Below are 12,719 nucleotides of genomic sequence, written 5' to 3'. Positions count from 1 at the left end.
ATAAGAACCAGAGAGGAAAACCAGCCAACTTTTAGGAGAAGGTGGGGGCTGAATTGCTCCTTTATAGAGCAGAACAAAGACTTTTTGGTGGCACACTTTTTAGAAGCTGGGCTGAGGAGACTACAGATTCACACAAACAATTTTACATACAATTTTTATCTCAAGAACATAACTATATTTTTTGGACATTATCTAAACATTTTGAATTCCAATATTTTATTTCTAATTGTATGCAATATTATTATTAAACACATTTTTGAGTTTATGTAAGAGTTGGAAGGACTTTCTATTTTGGAGTTTTCTCATCAATACAAGTTTTAAGGTCTTTTTTTTTTTTTAAATAATGTTATTGGGAAAGTTAAGGCTGATCAATGTACAGTGGGGATCGAAAGTTTGGGCACCCCAGCTAAAAATTTGTATTAATGTGCATAAAGAAGCCAAGGAAAGATGGAAAAATCTCCAAAAGGCATCAAATTACAGATTAGACATTCTTATAATATGTCAACAAAAGTTAGATTTTATTTCCATCATTTACACTTTCAAAATAACAGAAAACAAAGAAATGGCGTCAGCAAAAGTTTGGGCACCCTGCAGAGTTAATATCTTGTACTGCCCCCTTTGGCAAGTATCACAGCTTGTAAACGCTTTTTGTAGCCAGCCAAGAGTCTTTCAATTCTTGTTTGAGGTATCTTTGCCCATTCTTCCTTACAAAAGTCTTCCAGTTCTTTGAGATTTCTGGGCTGTCTGTCACGCACGGCTCTTTTAAGGTCTATCCATCGATTTTCAATGATGTTGAGGTCAGGAGATCGTGAAGGCCATGGCAAAATCTTCAGTTTACGCCTCTTGATGTAATCCCCCGTGGATTTCGAGGTGTGTTTAGGATCATTATCCATTTGTAGAAGCCATCCTCTCTTTAACTTCAGCTTTTTCACAGATGGCATCAAGTTACCATCCAAAATTTGCTGAAATTTTATTGAATCCATTTTTCTTTCTACTCGTGAGATGTTCCCTGTGCCACTGGCTGCAACACAACCCCAAAGCATGATTGATCCAACCCCATGCTTAACAGTTGGACAGAGGTTCTTTTCATTAAATTCTGTGCCCTTTCTTCTCCAAACGTACCTTTGCTCATTCCAACCAAAAAGTTCAATTTTAACCTCATCGGTCCACAGAACTTGTTTCCAAAATGCATCAGGCTTGTCTATATGTTCATTTGCAAAGTTCAAACAATGATTTTTGTGGTGAGGACGTAGAAGAGGTTTTCTCCTGATGACTCTTCCATGAAGACCATATTTGTACAAGTATCTCTTTATAGTGTACCACAACTCCAGTGTCTGCCAGATCTTTCTGGAGGGATCGTGCAGTCAAACATGGGTTTTGAATTGTTTTTCTCCCAATCCTGCGAGCTGTTCTGTCTGATATTTTTCTTGGTCTTCCAGATCTTGCTTTAACTTCCACTGTTCCTGATGACTGCCATTTCTTAATTACATTCCGAACAGAGGATATTGACATCTGAAAACGCTTTGCTATCTTCTTATAGCCTTCTCCAGCTTTGTGAGCGTCAACTATTTTCAGTTTCAGTTTTCTAGACAACCCATGGTGCTGATTGTTGGGGCAAGGTCAGATGAGTCTGGGCATTTAAAACCTTTGAGATTGACATCACCTGGTCTTCCCAGACGATGATTGAGAACAATCCATGACACTGGCAGGTCTCAGCTTGGCAAAGGGGGCAGTGCATGCTATAAATTCTGCAGGGTGCTCAAACTTTTGCAGACGCCATTTTTTTGTTTTCTGTTATTTTGAAAGTGTAAATGATGGAAATAAAATCTAACTTTTGTTGACATATTATAAGAATGTCTAATCTGTAATTTGATGCCTTTTGGAGATTTTTCCATCTTTCCTTGGCTTCTTTATGCACATTAATACAAATTTTTAGCTGGGGTGCCCAAACTTTCCATCCCCACTGTACATACAAATATGGATTACAGTCCGAACATAGACACAATATGCAGCATCCCGTTTTCAAGACGGGCTATGGGTTTGAATCAGGGTGGATTTGATTTAAATCACGATTTAAATCCTAGTTTTCTACATAAAGACTAATTCTTGCTGGTATAACTTTAATATGCAAGTAGATGAAGATTTTTAGAATAACAACTTTTCATATTAGTTTTTTTATCCCCAGTTTAATAGGTTCATCATTCTTATTTGGACAACTTTTCTGTTGTACTTAGGAAGGAGAAAAATAATCATTCCCTTAATAATAACAATGTAAATAGATTTATTCAACTGAAACAACAACATTCCAGCATATGTTATTCGCTTAAACATCCATTTTTGTTAACTAAATTGGCTAAACAAAATATATATATTTTAAGAAACTTAGACTGTCAGCCCCTCCCTCCTCACACTGTCGGCCCCTCCCTCCTCACACTGTCGGCCCCTTCCTCCTCACACTGTCGGCCCCTTCCTCCTCGAACTGTTGGCCCCTTCCTCCTCGCACTGTCGGCCCCTCCCTCCTCGCACTGTCGGCCCCTCCCCCCTCGCACTGTCGGCCCTTTCCCCCTCGCACTGTCGGCCCCTCCCTCCTCACACTGTCGGCCCCTCCCTCCTCACACTGTCGGCCCCTTCCTCCTCGCACTTAGTTTCACTTTCTTCTTGTGCAGATCTATTCCACTCCAAACAATCAGAAAAATATTGTTTCTATTCTATTCACTGAACTTCTTGCACCTTCGCACTGAAGGGGTTGATTCTGTATTCATCGGTTTGTAGAAGTTAGGATGAAGGTCTTTTTCTTAACTCTGTTCATGTTATAACATTTTTGCTGTGAAGAAGAGGCATGTGATCTCCGTTGAGTCAAATTCAGTTTTGAGAACTGCAAAAGTAAACCAACATCTGTGATAATATCTTGTAGGCAGAGAAACTGCCCAATAATCTTACAGAAACCTCTGGAGAGAGTGACATTGTGAATGGATTCATGGAATTTATGTACCAGAAACCTCTGGAGAGCGTGACATTGTGAATGGATTCATGGAATTTATGTACCAGAAACCTCTGGAGAGCGTGACATTGTGAATGGATTCATGGAATTTATGTACCAGAAACCTCTGGAGAGCGTGACATTGTGAATGGAGTCATGGGAATTTATGTACCAGAAACCTCTGGAAGAGCATGACATTGTGAATGGATTCATGGAATTTATGTACCAGAAACCTCTGGAGAGCGCGACATTGTGAATGGAGTCATGGAATTTATGTACCAGAAACCTCTGGAGAGCGCGACATTGTGAATGGAGTCATGGAATTTATGTACCAGAAACCTCTGGAGAGCGTGACATTGTGAATGGAGTCATGGAATTTATGTACCAGAAACCTCTGGAGAGCGTGACATTGTGAATGGAGTCATGGAATTTATGTACCAGAAACCTCTGGAGAGCGTGACATTGTGAATGGATTCATGGAATTTATGTACCAGAAACCTCTGGAGAGCGTGACATTGTGAATGGAGTCATGGAATTTATGTACCAGAAACCTCTGGAGAGCGTGACATTGTGAATGGAGTCATGGAATTTATGTACCAGAAACCTCTGGAGAGCGTGACATTGTGAATGGATTCATGGAATTTATGTACCAGAAACCTCTGGAGAGCGCGACATTGTGAATGGAGTCATGGAATTTATGTACCAGAAACCTCTGGAGAGCGCGACATTGTGAATGGATTCATGGAATTTATGTACCAGAAACCTCTGGAGAGCGTGACATTGTGAATGGATTCATGGGATTTATGTACCAGAAACCTCTGGAGAGCGCGACATTGTGAATGGATTCATGGGATTTATGTACCAGAAACCTCTGGAGAGCGCGACATTGTGAATGGATTCATGGAATTTATGTACCAGAAACCTCTGGAGAGCGTGACATTGTGAATGGATTCATGGAATTTATGTACCAGAAACCTCTGGAGAGCGCGACATTGTGAATGGAGTCATGGAATTTATGTACCAGAAACCTCTGGAGAGCGCGACATTGTGAATGGAGTCATGGAATTTATGTACCAGAAACCTCTGGAGAGCGCGACATTGTGAATGGAGTCATGGAATTTATGTACCAGAAACCTCTGGAGAGCGCGACATTGTGAATGGAGTCATGGGATTTATGTACCAGAAACCTCTGGAGAGCGCGACATTGTGAATGGATTCATGGAATTTATGTACCAGAAACCTCTGGAGAGCGTGACATTGTGAATGGATTCATGGAATTTATGTACCAGAAACCTCTGGAGAGCGTGACATTGTGAATGGAGTCATGGAATTTATGTACCAGAAACCTCTGGAGAGCGTGACATTGTGAATGGATTCATGGGATTTATGTACCAGAAACCTCTGGAGAGCGTGACATTGTGAATGGATTCATGGAATTTATGTACCAGAAACCTCTGGAGAGCGTGACATTGTGAATGGATTCATGGGATTTATTTACCAAAAAAATTAAACATATACAGCCTTATTCTACATAATTAAAAAACGAATCTTTATTTCATGATGGAATAACCTTTGGATGGTAATATATTTTTCTCAAAAAGCTTTTTATTTAAAAAAAATCTGATTTAAATTTAAAAAATCCACTTCCGGTTCCGGCGCCGCATGAGCTAGGGGACAGATCCCACGGCTGCGGACACACCGGCTTATAAATACCTCCCCCTGCACCGAGGGACCTACAGTTGTGTCCAAAATTATTCAACCCCCAATGCTGTAAAGGGGTTTAGGGACTATAGTGTACATTTGGAATTGTATTCAGAATCAAATCCTACAAGGACGTTGTAACTACCCAAATGCAACTAAAATGACATCAATTGTTTATGTAATACAGTAGTAAATGGTTCTTATGTGGTTTCTTCATTGCCACAATTATTCAACCCCTTAAAGACTACCACTCTGAAGAACAGAGGTTCATACAGGTGCTTTCCATCAGGTATTGAAAACACCTGTGGATGTCACCGAGCAGCAATCAAGCATAATAAGCACCAATTAGGCAGCTTTAAAATGACTGTGATACTCAGCTCCTTCTAGACATTTACTGGTGTGGTTACAAACATGGTGAAGGCAAGAGAATGGTCCAGGAAGACAAGAGAAGAGGTGATTTCTCTTCACAGGAAGGGCAATGGCTATAAGAAGATTGCAAAGATGTTAAACATACCAAGAGACACCTTAGGAAGCATCATTCGCAAATTCAAGGCAAAGGGCACTGTTGAAACGCTACCTGGTCGTGGCAGAAAGAAGATGCTGACTTCGACTGCTGTGCGCTACCTGAAGCGTAGAGTGGAGAGAAGTCCCCGTGTGACTGCTGAGGAACTGAGAAAAGATTTGTCAGATGTGGGTACAGAAGTTTCAGCCCAGACAATAAGACGCACACTGCGTAATGAAGGCCTCCGTGCCAGAACTCCCAGGCGTACCCCCTTGCTGTCTCCAAAGAATAAGAAGAGTCGACTGCAGTATGCCAAAAGCCATGTGGACAAACCACAAAAGTTGTGGGATAGTGTTCTGTGGACTGATGAAACAAAATTAGAACTGTTTGGGCCCATGGATCAACGCTATGTTTGGAGGAGGAAGAACAAGGCCTATGATGAAAAGAACACCTTGCCTACTGTGAAGCATGGTGGAGGGTCAATCATGCTTTGGGGCTGTTTTGCTTCTGCAGGTACAGGGAAGCTTCAGCGTGTGCAAGGTACCATGAATTCTCTTCAGTACCAGGAGATATTGGATGGAAACGTGATGCAGTCCGTCACACACCTGAGGCTTGGGAGACGTTGGACCTTTCAACAGGACAATGATCCCAAGCATACCTCCAAGTCCACTAGAGCATGGTTGCAGAGGAAAGGCTGGAACATTTTGGAGTGGCCATCGCAGTCACCAGACTTAAATCCGATTGAGAACCTCTGGTGGGACTTAAAGAAAGCAGTTGCAGTGCGCAAGCCTAAGAATGTGACTGAACTGGAGGCCTTTGCCCATGAAGAATGGGCGAAGATACCCGTAGATCGCTGCAAGACACTTGTGTCAAGCTATGCTTCACGTTTAAAAGCTGTTATAACTGTAAAAGGATGCTGTACTAAGTACTAAGATTGAATGTCACTTGGGGGTTGAATAAAACTGATAATGCTGTGAGCACAGAAAAGACATTTGTGGTTATTTCATTATAACTGTTATGTTATATTTGTCTGACCTACAAGTGCCTCTTTAATGTAAATGTAAGCAAGATGACTGAATGATCAAAAGCAATGTCAAACTGGCCAAAACACTCAATTTCAGTGGGGGTTGAATAATTTTGGACACAACTGTACCTGTCAGGCACGGGAGTGCCTCTAAGTCTCCCCCATCCGATCCCGGATGGATAGATATCTGCGGCCGGCGGCACCCGGCCCTGATCCCGCGGCTCAATCCCTGGGGAACATCTCTCCCCCTCTCGCAGCCAAAATGGCCGCCGCACATGATCAGTGCAGCAGCAGCATCAGCATTAGCTGCACCAGGGACGACAGCACGGATGCCAGACTGGCAGGCATGGAAACTGAGCCTGCAGCAGACCCAGGAGCAGGTAGGGGAGTCTCACAACTGTCACACACCTCTCCACCAGGGCAGGCTGATACCAGTGGTCCAATGGACCAATATGAAAAAATTGCACAGGCGGTGGCCTCATTATTGCTACCTACCATCACAGAGGCAGTAGACAGGGCCGTTACGCAGGGCATAGAACAACTGAGAAGGGACCTGGGAGAAAATGTTAAACGCATAACTGAAGCGGAGCAGCGCATCTCTGATCTGGAGGATGAGGTCCAAGCGATACAGGCGGGGGTCACACATTCAAAGCGGGCGCAACAAACCATAATGGACAAACTAGATGATCTAGAAAACCGCTCTCACAGGAACAACCTGCGTGTCATAGGCCTCCCAGAATCCTACAATTCAGATTCATTGTCTGATATCTGCTCTAAACGCATACTGGCAGCCTTAGGTATCACGACTCTATGCCAGGTTGAACGGGCACATCGTTTGGGCGCACCCTCCAACGACAGACGCACACCCCGTTCGACAATAGTCAAATATCTCAATTACGCTGACCGGTCGGCCATACTCAATTCCTTTCACAACTCAGATTATTATTGCAGATTATTCTCAAGAAGCATCTCGTAAGAGAAAATCGTTTCAACAGATTTGCGGCATATTATTCCAAAAAGGGATTAAATTTACCTTAGTGTATCCTGCTACACTCCGCTTCACCACACCTACAGGAGAGCCTAAATCATTTGCACATCCAGAGGAAGCCCTTCTATTCCTTCAACATGATAATTTATTGGATGTCGCCAGCCCTCCGCTATCACAGCGTTCACGAGATCCCACCCCGAGAGATCAGCGTAGCCCAAGAAAGGAACCGCCAAAACGCCAACGGGTCAATTTTACCTCAGCAAAACAAAGACCACCCTGAGATCTGATGCTCCCGTCACCTAGGCACCTGCTCACAATTTGTCCCCCAGGTTAATGTTCTCTTGAGCCTTCTTTTGCTCCTAATTTGAGGTTAAGCTAGGAAATAATTAGGCTTTGTTGCCATGTTTGCCTTTAGCCATTTCATGTTACTGTTGCGGCTGCGTCTTGGCGCATTTCCTTGCCTGCGATACTGAGGTTGAGGCCAGGACGAGCTGCCCCTCCTTCAAAGATGGTCCAGGCGATCATCGGGTTTATTCACTTGCCACTAATATTATTATTGTATTGGTTCATGCAGCCTCTTGGTGCAGAATGCACACCCTATCACTTCCGGTAACGTGGGCGAGGATAGGAGCTAACATGCGGAATAATGTGAAGTCCTTCATGCCTAGACAGTTTATTATATATATTGTATTTTTGCTGGACCCCTGTTGGGTCATAACGAGATGTGTATCTTTCCATCCTCTCCCTTCTCTTTCCTCCCTTCTTATCTTTATTTCTATTTTCTGCTTACCTGGGGACCTTCTGGAGCCTCCTTCATCTACAACACGAGAGATTAGGACATATAGCGATACCCTAAGAGAGTTGACACCAAGTAGCATTGCTTTTATTTCACCTCTGAACACTTACATACCCGAGCCTCCATGACCCGTATAATATCATGGAATGTTAAGGGCCTAAGATCCCCCCACAAGCGTATGGCCATTCTTCGCCATCTTAAACGATTGAAAACGGACATCGCATTTCTGCAAGAAACACATCTGACACAATCAGACTTTTCATGTCTCAATAAACTATGGGTGGGTCAAGTATTGGGATCTCCCTCACAGAGAGGTAAAGCGGCAGTAATCATTCTTATACATAAGCGTCTTACTGCAGACATTCTAACGCTAGCTGCGGATGATGAGGGACGATATGTGGCGGCGCATGTCAAGTTGGGAGCCTCCTCCTTAGCGTTCGTCAACATATATGCCCCGAACTCTTCACCTAAGCCCTTCTTTCAAGACATATCCTCTAGAATAGGGAATCTCTTGCACCTCCCGCTCGTGATGGGAGGTGACTTTAATCTATGTATGAATACACAGGAAGATCAACTCAAATCTTCCACCTCAATTCACCTATCTCCCCCCAACACCCTCCCAACACACGTTATTAAAAAACTTTACAGAGGCACTACAACTCACAGACGTATGGCGTCTGAGTCATCCAGAAGGAAGAGAATTTACTTTCTTTTCTCCTGTTCATCATACCTTGTCCAGAATTGACGATTTTTTTGTCAATCCCGTCTTATTAAACAACGTTACAGAATCTACTATACATGACATAGCAATCTCTGATCATTCCCCGATCTCTCTATCAGTCCAGACACTACAACCTCCACTCCATACATCCACATGGCGCTTCCCTTCATATTTAGCAAATGATCAGGATTTGCTTCGGGTACTGAATGCCGCCTGGAACGAGTATTGTGATACTAATGCAGAGCACCGAGATAACCCCAATCTATTCTGGGAGACGGGCAAGGCTGTGTTACGAGGCAGAATTATTGTGTTTGCCTCAACGTACAAGAAAAACCTGCTTCGAAATTATACAGAAGCAAGTGCTAGTCTAAGACAAGCTCAAAAGGATTTGGCAAGTCTCAACTCTCCTGATCGTAGGAAAGCTTGGACGGAGGCCAAACAACGCTTTGATACATGGGCAGCAGCTCAAGAAGCTACACGACAATCCTATAGTGACCTTCAATTCCATAAATTCAGCAATAAGCCAGGCAAGCTACTAGCAAGACTATGCAAAAAACCGTACACTCCCACCCTCTTTACATCTCTGAAAGACACACGGGCAATTAAAAAGTGACCCTTCAGATATTATTTCTATATTGGAAAAATTTTACCAAAATCTTTATGGCCCAGACCCTATAGATACTGCTAGAGCCACCTCCTTTCTGGATCAAATCTCGTTACCTCATTTAGACACAATGACACTTCAAACTCTAAATGCCCCCATTACTCAATCGGACATCTCTTTAGCCATTAAAACTCTCACAATTGGCAAAGCTCCCGGACCTGATGGCTACACAGCCGAATTTTATAATCTTATGGCCAAAACCCTTTCCCCCACCTTGCAATCGGTGTTTCAATCAATCCAGGGAGGGGAGGGCTATTTACCCTCCGGATCTCAAGCACACATAAAACTGATTGCCAAAAAAGACAAAGATCCATCGGACCCCGGATCATATCGACCGATTTCTCTACTGAACCTAGACGCAAAACTCCTGTCAAAAATAATTGCTTCACGACTTGCAACTATACTACCCAATCTTATACATTCCTCACAAGCGGGTTTTATACCGGGTCGATCGGCAACATCAAATATCCGTAAAGTGTTGTCGGTTCTAAACCAAGCCTCTAGTGTTACATCTCTGGATACAGCAATTGTCTCATTGGACGCTGAGAAGACATTTGACAATGTAAATTTCGAAATGGCTTTTCTTGACACTACAGAGGTTTGGATTTGAGGGCTCTATTATGCATCTGATCCAAGCAATGTATTCATCCCCAACAGCTCAGGTGGTAGCGGCTGGCCTCACATCTAACCCGATTCAGTTGCACAAGGGCACTAGACAGGGATGTCCTTTATCCCCCCTACTTTTCAACCTGGCCCTGGAACCATTAGCGTGCTTCCTATTATTTCAATCTGAACTTCATGGTATCACAATTAACCAACAGGAGCTGAGACTGGCTTTATTCACAAATGATATTTTAATCTTCACCTCTAACCCATCCTTGGACCTGGCATACATACAGCTTGTCTTCTCCTCCTTCCGGCTGTGTTCGGGACTCCAAATAAACTTTTCTAAAAGTGAGGTGCTTCCACTATGCCAATCACGCCCTCCGCTCTGCACTCAATACTCAGTCTTTAAAATTGCACATAAACATATCACATATCTAGGCATAAAAATAGGGAAATTAGCTTCCTCTCTATACACGCTAAATTATACGCCAATGATTGCTAGGATCACTGGGGAACTGGAAATGTGGAAGGACCTACCGCTCTCACTTTTGGGCAGATCGCATCTTTTTAAGATGGTGAGCTTCCCAAAACTTCTCTATCCACTACAGACCATTCCTCTCCTCCTCAAACACAGCGACATAACCAAATTACATCGGGCTCTCTCAAAATTTTTATGGAAGGCCAAATGTCCCTGTATAGCGCTTACCAAATTATTTGTACCCCGCAGTGAAGGAGGCTCAGGCCCCCCAAATATACGGGTCTACAATCTCTCATGCATCCTACGTGTTGGTTTAGACTGGCTCACTCATTCCTCCAATTACTCCGATTACCATATTGATTCTGCGATAGCTCATCCCTATGACCCTGCAGCCCTATTACACAGTAATGTCAACTCTCTTCCACCACACTTAAAACATAACTCACTCATCCGCGACACCCTTATTGCATGGAGGGAGGTAAGGCGAAAACTGGGGGTCTCATCGTGGCTGTCTCGCTTTCTCCCTATCCAGCATAACCCCTCTTTCTCTCCTCCGCAATCCTATGATGCTTACGAAATGTGGTCAAACAAAAATTTAACCCTGATACATCACCTATACGACACTTCTATGGGCTCTCCAAAACCTCTCATCGAAATTCTACAAACATATGAACTACCAGCTCATCACTTCTTCTATATCCTCCAAGGAAGGAACTATGTCAACTCCATTGCACCTATCCAATCTAATAGATTCTGTACGACATTTCTGGATGTAATGGCAAACTCTCGAAATTATAAAATTTCATCCATATATGGACCTCTGAACCTACTATATGCCAAACCCTTCCAGTCATACACTGCTGCAAAATCTTGGGTCAAAGATTTGAACAACTCTTTTACATCAGATCACTTGCTATCAGGCTTCAACTCCACATGTGCTTTCAACCACAACAAATTTTGTCAGGAACAACTCAAACTCCTGCACCGTGCCTACATGCCCTGTCAATACTCACGAAACGGTTAGGCTCAGTCTATCTGTCCTCTGTGTGGTCAGCAAAAACCTTCTCTACACCATAGGCTATGGCTCTGTCCTATGATTTCCACATTCTGGAAGCAAGTGGTCTCTTTCATATCAAGAATCACATCGTTTCAACTTCCAATCCACCCACTACCTCTTCTTTTTGGATACCTGGATCAACCAGTTATTGGTCTTTTCTCTTCCCAATCATCCACTTTCAAGAATAACAAACCCTGGATGTCCACATTCCTGCTAATAGCGAGACGAGATGTTCTTCGTAAATGGATCTCCAACTCCCCTCCGACTCTATCCGACATCAGAAAAGAGCTCAACTCTCTTTTAAATCTTGACAGACTCGATCTACTCATTTCTCCGACATCTTCAAAGGAGTCTCTCTATCTTCTCAAATGGAAAACATACATCATAGGATCCATGCCACCTGAGCAGTCCTTTTTTTTTTACAAACCTCCAACATCTTGAGTTGTACATCATAGTCTTCCTTGAGTCCTGGGTATTAGAGATAATGGGACTATTGAACACTTAATCGTGGATTTGATAGCTAGGACACTTATTAGACTTCCTTATCAGTACTGTTACTTTGATGCCGTATCACACCACCTTGTCAGTGTTATGTATATTCTGAAAAAATCAAATAAAAATATCTTTAAAAAAAAAAAAAAAAATGTGTCACACGATGTCAGGTTCTCCTTTCTCTCCTCCCTGAGTGTGTATTTAGAGGCGGAGCTCCTTCTGGAATGGCAGTTGGAGGCGGAGTCTAGGAGGGAGACTGACAGAACCCGCAGCAGACTTGCAGGAGTGAGCGAGGAGGATCCGGTTCCTTTACCATCGGAGATGAGGAGAGTGTGAAGGATGTTTGTGACTCTGGGAGCTGAAAAGCTGGGAGTCCTATTGGTGTGGTGAGGGGGAAGCACTACTAGGGGGCGCCCTCACCATCCCGTGTACAAGAGGTGGAAGAAGGCGTGGCTACACTACAGCCGCCATGTTTGGAGGGTGGAGCACTTTCACACCTTATCAACTTTTCACTGTTTGGTGGATTTTTGGAGTAAAATAAGTGGATTGAAGTAGATGCAAAGTGGAAGTGGTGGACTTGCAGAGAACACTATACTGAGCACACAATATTGTCTGTCTCCATGGATTTGCACAGGATTAGAGATGGTTTCCTATAGCAGCAAATCTGATGAGATGAATGAAGTGGGTGTAAAGTGGAAGCAGTAGATCTG

General features: G+C 43.2%; 1 protein-coding gene across 1 annotated transcript in view; it reads left to right on the top strand.

The window, feature by feature from the left end:
- The window catches only part of LOC149443983 (uncharacterized), a 73,214-nt gene that overhangs the window by 2,697 nt on the left and 57,798 nt on the right, over positions 1–12,719 (top strand). The window lies entirely within an intron of this gene.

The sequence above is a fragment of the Staurois parvus genome, unplaced genomic scaffold (assembly GCF_062004578.1).
Source record: "Staurois parvus isolate SC_StPar_1 unplaced genomic scaffold, SC_StPar_1.0 ptg000819l, whole genome shotgun sequence".
NCBI classification, from domain to species: domain Eukaryota; kingdom Metazoa; phylum Chordata; class Amphibia; order Anura; family Ranidae; genus Staurois; species Staurois parvus.
Note: the sequence above shows the minus strand (reverse complement) of the source record. Positions and strands in the feature narration are given on the sequence as shown.